We start from the raw sequence: 12,353 nt of genomic DNA, 5'->3' as shown, positions 1-12,353 counted from the left end.
TGCAGAATTCGCCTTCCCACTGCAGCTCAAAGCCACTGTTTCCTCTCCCCTAATTCCTTCCTTGTTCGCTCTAGCCTCTGATGAGGAGGTGAAAGTCTCTCCTTGCAAACATTAACCCCTCTACTTGTGCCTTCTCTTCCCCATCCATCTCACTTTGGGAACCTGCTCCACTTACTGCCAGCCAAGAGGGGTCCAGCTTCCCCAAACACCAACAGGATACCTGTCCACCAGCTATCCCCTGCTGCTGCCATGTGAACAATACATTTTCTTTCTCGATCATTTACTCCTCTGACTATACCCTGTCCCCTGGGTCTCTTCTGTAACTGTTGTCATACTTCAGCCTATCTATCTCACACACACACACACACACACACACACACACACACACACACACTCATGCTTCTCCACTGCCCCTAGAGTAACTCATTTTTAATTCTCCAAAGACTTCAGTGTTGTGTGACTCACAGCCACAAAACAAAGGGAGAACACAGAGATGAAGAAAGATGATCTTTGATTTCTGTTGAACAGTTTGAGGTCATTAAAAGAGCTCTGAAATTTCCTAAACACAATCCAGTTCACTCTTCTTCTCCTGTTTAATCCTGGGCCCAATTTGTTGTCCATTTACCCTCAAATCCTAATGCAAAAAAGAGATTTTCTTCATGCTTGGTTCTTCCTAAGGTGTGAATGATGAGGTATTCCTTTTCAGTGGTTAAGGACGTCAGCTGAGAGGCTCTGGATGCCCCAGGGCTTGAAGTATGATCATGATTCCGTTTTCTCCTCCTTCACTGGCTCCTTCCCCACAATTTATCAACACATCCAGGTCTCCCTTATCCTTAAAAACCCTTCATTTGACCCTGCCCTCCTTCTCTCATTCTCTATCTCCTCTTTATTTCCCAAGCCTCCATTTTTTAGCCTCATACTCACTTCTCTAAACTCACACCAATCCCAAACTGTTCTCCAAGGCTACCAACAATCTCTTAAACGCCAGTCCAATGGCCTTTGAGCAGACCTCACTGTACTTGACCTCAGTGCAGTTTTTGCAGAGCTTTGAAGACCTGACTGTGCTGTAAAAATGCCAGCATCAGACCCTGTTCTTCTCCCGTGGCTTCTACATCAACACTACGTCTTGGCTTTCCATCCCACCAGTGTGACCTCTCCTCAGTTTCCTTGCTGGATTGTCTGTCTCTCAGATTCTGATTATGGGCATCCCTCTCAGTCACATCCTAGGCCCTCTTCTCTTTATCTATACACCCCACCTTGGTGATCTCACCAGTTCACCAGCTTCAATGATCAGCTTTATGCTGACCTCCATTTTGTATTTTATGCAGACCAGATATCCAGACTTAATCCCTCCCCCAAACTTCAATTCTGCAATACCAACTTTCTGCTGGATATCTGCACCTTATAAGCATCACAAGTACAAATAGTTCAAAACTAAACTTGTAATATGCACACATGCACACTCTGATACTCATACACACACACACACACACACACACACACACACACACACTCTAGCCCATCCTCCACAGTGCTGACCATCCTTACCCTCACATCTGACCATCTTTTACCATCTCTACCCCATTCTCTCTCCTCCAATTCCTCACTACTTTCCCAGGCCATCACCCTTGCACTGACAACACTGCCCTTCCTTCACTATACTAACCCATTGGTAAATCAGTTTAAATCAACACCATTCTCTACACTCAAATCCCTTCCCTCCTTGGCCTACCACCAATCACACAATCATGCCTTGTCAGACCTCAAACTGGGGTCACTCCCTCCATCTGCCTCCTGTACTGCTGAATGGAGTTAGACAAAGTCACAAAGCCCTATGGACCGGCTCTACTACAATTCATATTACATAACCCTAGTTGGGCCTGCGGTGCTTTGCTCCACCTCCCTTATGGAATCCCGATCTCACTCACCACAGGAGCTGTGGTCTCAAACCTTCTCACTTTTCCTCTAGCTAAAGCCAAGGGGCCTCACCATTCAACAAAAGCTTCCTCTCCTTCCCTCTCATCTCACAATGCTCAGGTGCCTTGCCAAGGAAAACCCCTCCACATGCATCCCTGACCCCATCCCTCCCATCTACTCCAGCTAACTGCTCCACACTCTAGTCTTCAATCCCACTCTGTCTATTGGCTCTTTCTCTGCTGGCCGCAAACCTGCCCGTGTATTGACTATCCTTACAAAGCCCTATCTAGATCAATTTTCCATCACCCCCTCAGCTAAGTTCCTTGAGAAAGTCATCTACACCTGTGGTGTCAAACTCAAACAGAAAGAGAGGCCTGTAGCCAGACACTGACTGAGAAGACCACAAATGAACGTGATCTCCATTGTACAGCACACCTTTATCTACACTGGTAAACTTTTCCCCACTTGGGTATGCCTTAGTGGGTGAGCCTTTGACCCCTGTGATGTATATTTATACTAAGTCTTCTCAGGTCTTCTTAACTCTCTACAATCTACAGTTACCATTCAACTGAAACCGCTCTCTCCCATGTTATTAGCTCTCAATTGACAAATCTAACTGCCTTTTCTCAATTTTCACCCTCCCTGACCTCTCTATGATACTGCTGATCACCCTCTCTTCTCTAAGTTTTGGGGTACTGCTTGCGCGCTCTCTCTCCTCCCTCCCCCGGTTTTCCTCTTGCCTGACATGCCTTCTTAGCCCTTCGATGTATTTTCCTCCAAGTCACTCCCCTTTAACCTCGGGTGTCCCCCAAGCCTCTGTCAGGGACCCTCTTCGCCATCTCACTCGGTGATCTCCTTAGCCCCCACGGGTCTACTCAAATGATTCCCAGATTCATACATCCAGTCCAAGTGTTGCTCCTGAGTGCCAGTCTCTCACCACCAAGGGCCTGTCAAACATCTCAAACTGGATGTTCCACAGGTTTCTCAAACTCAACATCTCCAACACAAAACTCGTAATCTTTCTCCAGAAAACCTTCCTATTACTTCTGACAGCACCACCATGTAAGTGGCAAATCGGGGATTCAACACTAGGTCATCTTACTCTGAATTCCAATTCTCTTTCTACTGCATGATGGTGTCTCTTGTGATCTACCTATATAGGACATAGGTGGTGTCCCTCAACATGTGTGTGTGAAGATACCCATGTTTTAAAAATAGTAATTGTTTTATCTCTAGTTTTTAGATCACCTTCACTTCTGAATTTTGCTTCCCTTCTCCCTGACCCAAGATTTTAAACCATGCCTTGTAACAAGAATGAAGAAAGAAGGAACCAAACAGTTCTGCAAAAGTAAACACCATGTACCAAGTGAGAGAGTTTCTGCAGAGTACTATTCTTGCTGGGAAGGGAGAGAGATGACTTTTCTCTTCTCCTGAGCTAAGCTTGGTCATCAACCAAAGCATCAAGTGCTCAGGCACTTAATCAACAGGCCAGGCACTGTTGGGCCCTAGAGTCAGAAGTACAAAGAATGAAACAATCTCTGCTTGCAAGAAACTTATGTTCTAATGGGGAAACAACAATACAAATATATATGTTGCTAGTGGTAGTGGTCCAATGACAGCACAGAGTTATGTCCTGACTCCTGCATGAACTGGACTGAAGTGAGGCAGAGCTGTACAAACTCATCAGCCTCACTCTCTTCCAGAGTATCAAAGTCTAATGGCGGGACAAAAGTCAGGACGACTGGCAACGGCCCAGGATGCAGTGGGTGTCCTTGGTGTCTTCGATGTCTGACCAAGCTCTAGGCTCTCCAGAGAACCTGTTTCAGCCACCTTTATGGACATGGGAACAAACTGCTCTCATTCGCCCATTACACCGAGGGAAGTCTTCACTTGCTTGTGGCCCAGGGGTTCCCCTCAATCTGGTTTAGCTTATCCGCCGAGATGGTTTACTAGGATGTGACTGTTGCATGTGCTACTGCTTCTTAGAACCACAGATGAGAGTCGGGTGAAGGTGGGCACGAAAGCTAGATAAGAGGCCCCCAAGAGGGCTCGGCAACCCTCACACCAGAGATGCCAGTCCTCCCTGAACACCCCATAACCTCACAAACATGCACACGTGCACACATACACATGGAGCATAAACATAAAGGGAATAAATGTACACATATTCCAGCAGCTAAACAAAAAGTAGTTTGGGAAGAAGCTAGGTGGGTCCAGAAAGGGAGCATGAGCGATGTCTTTAAAGGAATAGAAGGGTTCTGAGGAAGCAGTAACATGGGATCATGTTCTAGGGATGGGGGTCCACCAAGGAGCAGAGATAGGGTCAATTTGGCTAGACCGAAGAGAACAGGAAATGGAATAATGTCCAACGAGGCTGGAAAACTAGACTTCAAAGATGAACAGAGGAGTTTATATCTGGTTGAGAGGCAACAGGAAGCCACTGGAGTTGACTGAGTAGGTCAACAAGCATTTATTAAGCACCTACTATGTGTTCAACACTGGAGCTGAGCACCAGAGATACAAAGAAAGGCAGAAATAGGATCTCTGTCCTTCAGGAGCCTCCCAGTAATGGGGGAAAAACATGAAAATACCTATGTACGTACAAGATACATATCTATAACACTATCAGTGGATGTTACCATATGTCTAGACAGATCTCAGAGAGAAGATACTGGGGGAGGGAAAAGGGAAGGTAAGAAGAGCCCCCTTCACACTGGAATTTGAGCTCAGTCTGGAAGGAGGCAAAGGTTTGTGAAGGGAAATGGGGGGAGCAGGTGAAAAGGTATGCATGAAGGAGGTGAATTCTGTTCGAGCAACAACAAAAAGGGCTGGTGTCACTGAGCTTTAGGACACGTGTATGGGAACAGTATGTCAAAAGATGGGAAAGGGAGGCAGAGGCCAGGCTGGAAAGGACTTTAAAAGCCTGGCAAAGGATCTTACCACTGATCCTGGAAATAACGGAGCCACCTGAGTTTGCAGAGTGGAAGGCTGGGCAGCCTCTAGATCCAATCCCGTTTTTAACAAGGTGCGACTGAGTGGAGGACGGGCTGGAATGGGGAGGGGCCTGATTAGGAAGACTGACCAGCAGGCTGCTGCAGTAATCCAGGCAAGAGGTAACGAGAGCCTGCGGGACTCACTCAGGGTCACCCAGCCAGACAGGAGCAGAGGGGGCACCATGGGCCCAGGCTCTCTATCCCTTATACCAGAGACATCCCATAGAGCTCAGGGGCCACACGTGGCCAACTGCCCCGATGCTGCCGAACCGGAGGAAAATGCAATTGGGAAATATTTAACACAAAGAGCAAAAGTTCAATACAACAGGTAACATGACATCTCAAGACTGGCCAGATGTGGCCACGGGGATCTTTCTATATGGATTAGTGGCCCTGTTTCCATTTCAATTTGACACCATTGTTGTAAACTATAAATAAACGTCTGTAGAATTAAGAATGCCTACAAGAAGGGGGAAATACAAAGATAAACAGGACTTGCTCCCTGCCCTAACAGAGCTCACCATCTGAGAATCAGCTATGATTTTTAAAGATACATGTTCTACTGATTCTTTTTAAAAACTCACTGTCACTACCTAATGGCTGCCCTCTCCCCTTATCACAACCTTCCCCACAGCCAATCACAAGCTGCTGCGGTCTTCCCCCTCGAACTCCAACGACCTCTCAGACTCACTCTTCCGTTTCTAGACTCACTGGTCCACCCTAGTCCAAACCTTCCTCACCTCCTACCTAGATCACGATCCCTAGCTGGTCTCATTGCTGGAGAGCTTCTACTTCTTGCCGTTAGGAAAGGCAGCTTGTGGGAGTGAAGAGAAGAGATCTGGGCTAGCATCGGGAAGACTCTGGTTCAGACAATGTATGACCTTGGGAGCTTACTCCTCTCAGCCTCAGTTTCCTCATCTGAAAAACGGAGGGGCTGCACTTGATGGCCTCCAAGGTCCCTTTCAGCTTTAAACAGATAACCTTTGATTAATCTCCCTAAAATATGGTTTAATCATGTTCCCAGACTTACAAGTGCTGACCACATCAAATCTAAATTCTGCTAGGCTTGCAAAATCCCTATCACTGGCCACTGCCTTCCCTCACCACCCTCATTCCCAATCCTCTCCAGTCAAACCAGCCTCCTCTCTGCCCTGCTCCCACGCCATACTTCAGGCTTTCTCTGAGGCCACGTCCAGCTCCCCCACCCGAAACGCCTCCCTCCCTCTTCCCCGTCCACACGACTCTCAGCCCTGCTTCCAACGTCACCTGACTCAAGTCTCACGGACTCCCTGAAGCCGTGGCCGAGGAGTTAGCACACACGGCTCTTCTCCCTTCCTTACAGTCAGATGGAGGCACTTACAGTTAGCCGGTCAGGGGCCCCAGCTAAGCACTCAGCAGCTCTCCTCCACCAGACTGGAAGGGAGGCCAAGGATGAGAAATAACAGCTGGCTGAAACAGACGGCACAAGCCAAGACAAAGTCTATCTCAGCTGATCACAACAGCAGGGAGGGAGGCAGCGTAAGTGTTAAGGAGGTTCCAAAAAGCTAGGTGACTTGCCCTAGGTCACACAGCCAGGGTGTATGGTGGACAAAGACTCCAGGGTTCAGGTGTGTATCTGTTGCATCAGAAGCTCAAAAAAACATAGTAACGATACAGCTGCTCTCTCCCTGGCTCGTCTCCTCCCCCTCCCTGGTAGCTGGTATTTGACTTTCTGCCTTCACCCTTCCCACACGTGCTCAAGAGCTCTATCCTTCCAAGCCACGTGATATCTGACTAAAAGAGCCCTTTAAATGAACAATGCTGGGCAGGGAGAACAAAACACTGCCCGCATCCAGCTGCCACGTCACTCGGCAGCAGGCAACAATGCTGCTGATTAAGCCCCTGCTCTCGGGCCAGGCACAGGACACAAGGAAAAGCAAGAGTCCAAAAGACAGGAGGAAGCCAGCCGAGAACAACTGTGCACAAACACATATATACAGCAGGAAGGTACTGAGACTGAGGAGGGTCGGAAGGTGGACTTTTAGCTGGGATTCGGAGGAAGCCAGGAGATCTAAACGAGGAGGGGAAGTTCTCAGCCTAGAAGCTGGCATATGGAATGCCTTGTGCTCTGTCCAAGAGCTAGGAAGACCAACGTCATGGATCACAGAGGATGCGGGGTGAGCAACGTACAGGAGGACTGGGAAGGGCCAGATGATGCAGGAGTTTGTATTTCATCCTGGAAGCCGTCGGGAGTCTCTGGAGTCTACTGAATAAGGAGATTACATTGTCAGAGCTGGGCTTCAGGAATCCCACTACGACAGCTGGAGTGGAGGATGGACTGGAAGGGGGGACACCTGAGACAGGGAGACCAACCAGTTGGCTCTTGCAATAATGTGGGCATGAGGTAATACAGGGTAGTGTCAGAGGAGGAGTCCTATAAGAGATGTGAAAAGACCAGCACCCACTGGACTGAGCAGCAGATTGGATAGGGGAGGGGGTGAGAGTAAAGAATGATACCTGAGTTGTTAGCCTGGGTGACTGAGAGGCTGCTGCTGCTCTAGACGGTAACAGAAAAGTCAGGAAGAATAGGATTTGGGGAAAAGACAAGGACTGCGGTTTTGGATGCGCTAAATTTAAGATGCCTATAGGACATTTGATTCAGGATGTCTGACAGGCAAGGCAGTTGGAGAGGCAAGACTGGAGATCAGGAGAGAGATTAGAGCTGAAAAACATCTTATAGAGATGATAACTGCAACCCTGAGAAATGAAGAGATCCCAAGACCCACAGCACAGAGGAGAAGAGAAGAGGACCCAGGACAGAGTCTGGAGGACACCCATTTTTAGTGAATGCAACTTGGAGCCTGAGAAGTGGACAGTCAGGTAGGAGGAGAACCAGGGGAAAGGAGCACCACGACAGTCTAGAGAGAAGAGCATTTCAAGGTAAAGAGAGCGCCAGACAACGTCAGAGGCTGCAGAGATCAAGAAGGATGAAGATTACAAAAGGGCACTCGATTTGGCTACTAAGACATCACTCTACTTAAGAAAGAGCTATTCCACTTGAGTGATGAGGTCAGAAGCTAGAGTGCACAGAGATCAGAAGAGAGGGAGAGAAGAGGAAGGAGAGGCACCTACTGTAGATGGTCTTCTGGATGAGTTTACTCACAAAAAGGAAGAGAGAGACAGGATGATTCCTGGCGGAGACGGAGAGATCAGGAAGAGGATGGGGGAGACAGGGTCAGTTTATAGGCAGCAGTGAAACAGCCAGTAGACAAGGAGAGAGTGAACATAAGTGAGAAAGCAGGTTTAATGGTGAAGGGAATGATCTTGGAGAGAAAAGAATGAGATGGCTCTCAGCTCCAGTTTCCTCTTCCACCAAATGAAGGGTCTGGGCTACATCACTGAGGTCTTTTCCAACTCTGCATCCATGATCTTATACCCCAGTTTGACACAGTGAGAAAATGAGGCTTGCCCAAGGCCTAACAGCCACTCAGTGAGGGAGTCAGAACTCAATCGAGGCCTTGGCTCCAAGTCTAGTGGTCACCAATACCCTGCTCCCTAAAAAACACCCTTCCTGCTTCTATGTTCCCACTCTGACAGACAAGCATAACACATGAGCGAGAAAACAATAACCTTCTCCGTGGAGATAAACCTGCAAAAAATACCTGAACCAGAGGAACTCCAAGGTCCCTTCCAGCTCCAAATCCATGGCCTGTAACCTGGGTCCATCCCTAAAAGAATTTGTACATAGGCTGCTAAAGGGAAGACAAAAAAATAGGCTTCAGCTTACAACGGACAGTACAGACGTTAAATAGGCCGTCGCCTCTGAGGGGGCACGGATCGTTCCTCTGATGTTGCTACCCAATACACTTTCTAGACCATTTCTACCACTTCATTCTAGTGCATCTATTGGACAGCTGGCAAGCCTGTTGTCAACGCCATATGGACCACACAGGGAAGAGGACACCCCCAAAGCAGGACTGGCAAAGACTCTCACAATGAAAGCAGCCATGCTGAACGAACAGTTTCATAGTAACATCCTTGCACTTGCTGAAAGGGCAAGCTATGGTATTCTCCTTTTTTTTTTTTTTGTGAGGCAACTGGGGTTAAGTGATTTGTCCAGAGTCACACAGCTAGAAAGTGTCAAGTGTCTGATCTGAGACCGGATTTCAACTCAGATCCTCCTGAGTCCACTAGTTGCCCCTCAGTGTTCTCCTTCTTGAAAAGCACTTGGCAGACACAACAAAAGGCATACTGATTTCTCCCTACCAGAGTGGAGATCATCCACAGAAAATGAAGGCTCAATTCTCTGAGGCATCTGCCCACGCCAGAGAAATCAACCAAACTCTTTTGGAAGGCTGGAGGACAGAGGGACGAATCACCCTACTGCTTGAGGAATGAGACAAGAATATAAGCAGCCAATCAAAAGACTATGTTTACGAAGAAAGTGTCGAAAAACACTGAGTTCTCACAAGACAAACACCGAGATGAGCACCAAGGACAATCCAGAAGCTTCAGCAAGACTGGGACCCACTGAGAAATGGGCTTTCCCCCCACTCCAGCAGCCAGTGTGTACCCCTGTCTGCTTCAATGCACAGTCTCCCTTTATGTCTCTCACCACGCTCGACAGCAGAAATTCATAATGTTTGGTTTCTACTCAACACGAAACTCATTATGGGGATTTCAAAGGGGCATTCAGAAAACAAATCAATGAATAATAACCATTTTTAAGGTTTGCAAAGGGCTTTACAGACATGAGTTTATTTGATCCTTTCAACAAGCATGGGAGACAGGTGCTTTACTATCATTCCCATTTTACAGGTAAATATGCTGAGGCTGGAAGAGGTTATATGACTTCTCCCGGGTCACACAGATGTTAAGTATTTCAGACAGGATTGGAACATAGGTTTTTCCTGACTCCAGTCCTCTATCCACTACATCACCTAGATGCCCCAAATGGGAAGTAGCTGAATAAATCACAGTCTGTGACCGTAATGGAAAATCATTACACTGTAAAACATGGTAGGAATGGGTGATGTCAGAGAGAGTGCAGTTAAGAGCTGCAGAGAAACCCTAAAAGGAAGGTGATCTCTACATGACTGTGATGACCAGTCTGGGTCCCCTGGAAGAGATGAAGACTCTCTTCCCTCAGCAGACCCATGGGTCATTTGGGTGTGTAATGCTGCATGGACCATAATGTCACTGCTCGGGCTGAACAACATCTTGTCACAAGGGAGGATTCAACTGAGGTGGAGTATAGAAGCTGCCACATTAATACTCTAACACAACTTGAATGTAAAAACAAAAGCTATCCATGGAACGTGAAAAGACAAACAAGGCTCACACGTTAAGGTTGTAGCAGCTGTTCTGGGTTGACAAGGTCTGAGGGCAGCTGTGCCAAAAGGCTGGAGCTCTGCAGTCCACCTGCCATGGTGCCCCCACAGCCTCAGTGGCAAGGCTGAGGAGGGAGACACTGAACCATGGTGGTGCAAGGCCTAGCTGAGGGGCTGGTGCTTCCAATCCCCTCAGTATGCCTAGTCTCTGCAAGAAGCTATCCAAGCAAAGCTGGTTCAAATAGTTAGCCTGTGTTTATTAATGGGGAAACAAAATCAAGGCAACAAGCAAGAAAAAAAATCTTTAGTTTAATATTAAAAATCAAGGCTTAATTCATGCCTCAAAATCAGACAGGAATACAAAAATGTGACGTTTTGTACAAAAGCTGCCAAGTGGCTCACACGTGCCATGTATCAGTCCTAGAAGCCAGCAAGCACACCTCTTCTCCTCCAGCCAAAGAAAGGACTAAACACAATTATGCTGAAATTGGTCTTTGAAAGATCCCCGAAAGCTTGACCAATCTTCTGCAAAGTTCTAGCAACTCTCAACTCAGAAAAAAGGATATGCTGAGAATTTCCAGGACATTCTGATATATTTCAAGCTCTCTTTGGAGAATACCCAGTGGATAGCTTACTTCCCAAGACATTTCCACTGGCAGTATTGTACCTTAGCAAACAGCATACCTCCTCAGGACATTGTGAGGAGCCAAACAAGCTGTGTGTGTGCGGGTGTTCATGTGACAGGAACTCAAGTGTCCAAATGATGGCAGAAATCTCTCTGTGGTATACTTTTCTTTCCCCTTCAGTCACAGAACTTCCTTGTGTGGACTCAGGCAAAGTCAAAGCAGGAATTAGCACACAGAGAAAGCTAATCTCCCCATTAATCATCACTAGACATTTCACCCTTTTAGCCTGGCACTTAGAGTTCCCAGGTACATGCCAAGCTGAACTGACAACATGGACTCTTGTGTTAAGTACAGAAAACTGGGAGTAACACTACCAATCATATTCATTTAACATCCAAATGCTTGTGACAAGTAGAGAGCAAGTCAGACTGTTATGGTCCCCAGGGTAAAACAATTTATCCCATTAAATATAGCCTCCAGTTGAATCATTCCTAATTCCAGTCATACTTTGCCCTTGGATTTCGTGCCAGACTAGGGCCAGAGACCTGGTATCGCCATAATGGGAAAAGGGGCAGAACCACTGACACGTGTGTAATAGGACATCTACTAACAAAATAACAAGACTGAATACTTAACATACCAGGCCTTAGCCATCCAAGTGAGCATGTTCCTTCAAAGTAGTTAATTTGAAAAGTCGCTCATGTATTCCAATGACGATGTTAATGCTCAAACCACATTAGGGATCACTGTTAGCATATTTCTCATTCTAAAAAGTGCCCTCAGAGACAGTACCTAAGTCACACTAGAAAATATGTCTCACTGCTTGACAGCCACATTTTTTTTCCTTAAACTTCAAGATGATATTAACCAATCTGACTATCAGACTTAGTTTTGAATGACTTTTGGCTATCAAAAAAAAAATCAGATCCACCATCAAAGGAATCACCACCAGTTTGGATAGTCAAAAGAATATTCCAGACTCTGAGAGCAGTTCCCAGAATGCTTTTTTTTTTTTTGGTTAGGCAATGGGGTTCAGTGACTTGCCCAGGGTCACACAGCTAGTAAGTGTTATGTGTCTGAGGCCGGATTTGAACTCAGGTACTCCAGAATCCAGGGCCGGTGCTCTATCCACTGCACCACCTAGCTGCCCCCCAAAAATGCTGTGATTGAGGGCAGCACTGCTGGTATAAATGAATTAACTTTTCAAGGCGACTCCACTAGAAGCAGGCAATTAGCATATGGAATCAAGCTAGAACATTTACAAAGCCCACCACTAGAGGGCGAAGCAAACGCAAACTAACCAGCAGGCCACATTCACAGAACCACTTGTCTGAATTGTATACATGTTTTCAAAGGAAGTAAATCCAACAGGATTCTTTTAAATAGCTCCCTGGCATATTGAAAATGTGACTTGATTCTATGTATTCACTCTCAAATGTCAATAGAGTGATCACTGCTTTAGGGTTCTGTAATCTCTCCTGTAGGAGGAGCAGGGCTAGCTTCAGAGT

The 12,353-nt window shown here is 46.7% G+C and overlaps 1 protein-coding gene across 3 annotated transcripts in view; it reads right to left on the bottom strand.

The window, feature by feature from the left end:
- The window catches only part of PAIP2B (poly(A) binding protein interacting protein 2B), a 70,554-nt gene that overhangs the window by 22,994 nt on the left and 35,207 nt on the right, over positions 1–12,353 (bottom strand). Inside the window, exon 1 of one of the 3 annotated variants that reach the window (XM_078149261.1) lies at positions 6,271–6,595. The exons of the other annotated variants lie outside the window; for them this stretch is intronic. The gene's annotated coding sequence lies outside the window, so the exon portion shown is untranslated. Of the gene's footprint in view, positions 1–6,270; positions 6,596–12,353 lie in introns of those variants that run through there. 3 annotated transcript variants of the gene reach the window in all.

This window comes from Phascolarctos cinereus, unplaced genomic scaffold (genome assembly GCF_003287225.1).
Source record: "Phascolarctos cinereus isolate Bilbo 61053 unplaced genomic scaffold, phaCin_HiC Scaffold_2;HRSCAF=192, whole genome shotgun sequence".
Taxonomy (NCBI): Eukaryota; Metazoa; Chordata; class Mammalia; order Diprotodontia; family Phascolarctidae; genus Phascolarctos; species Phascolarctos cinereus.
Note: the sequence above shows the minus strand (reverse complement) of the source record. Positions and strands in the feature narration are given on the sequence as shown.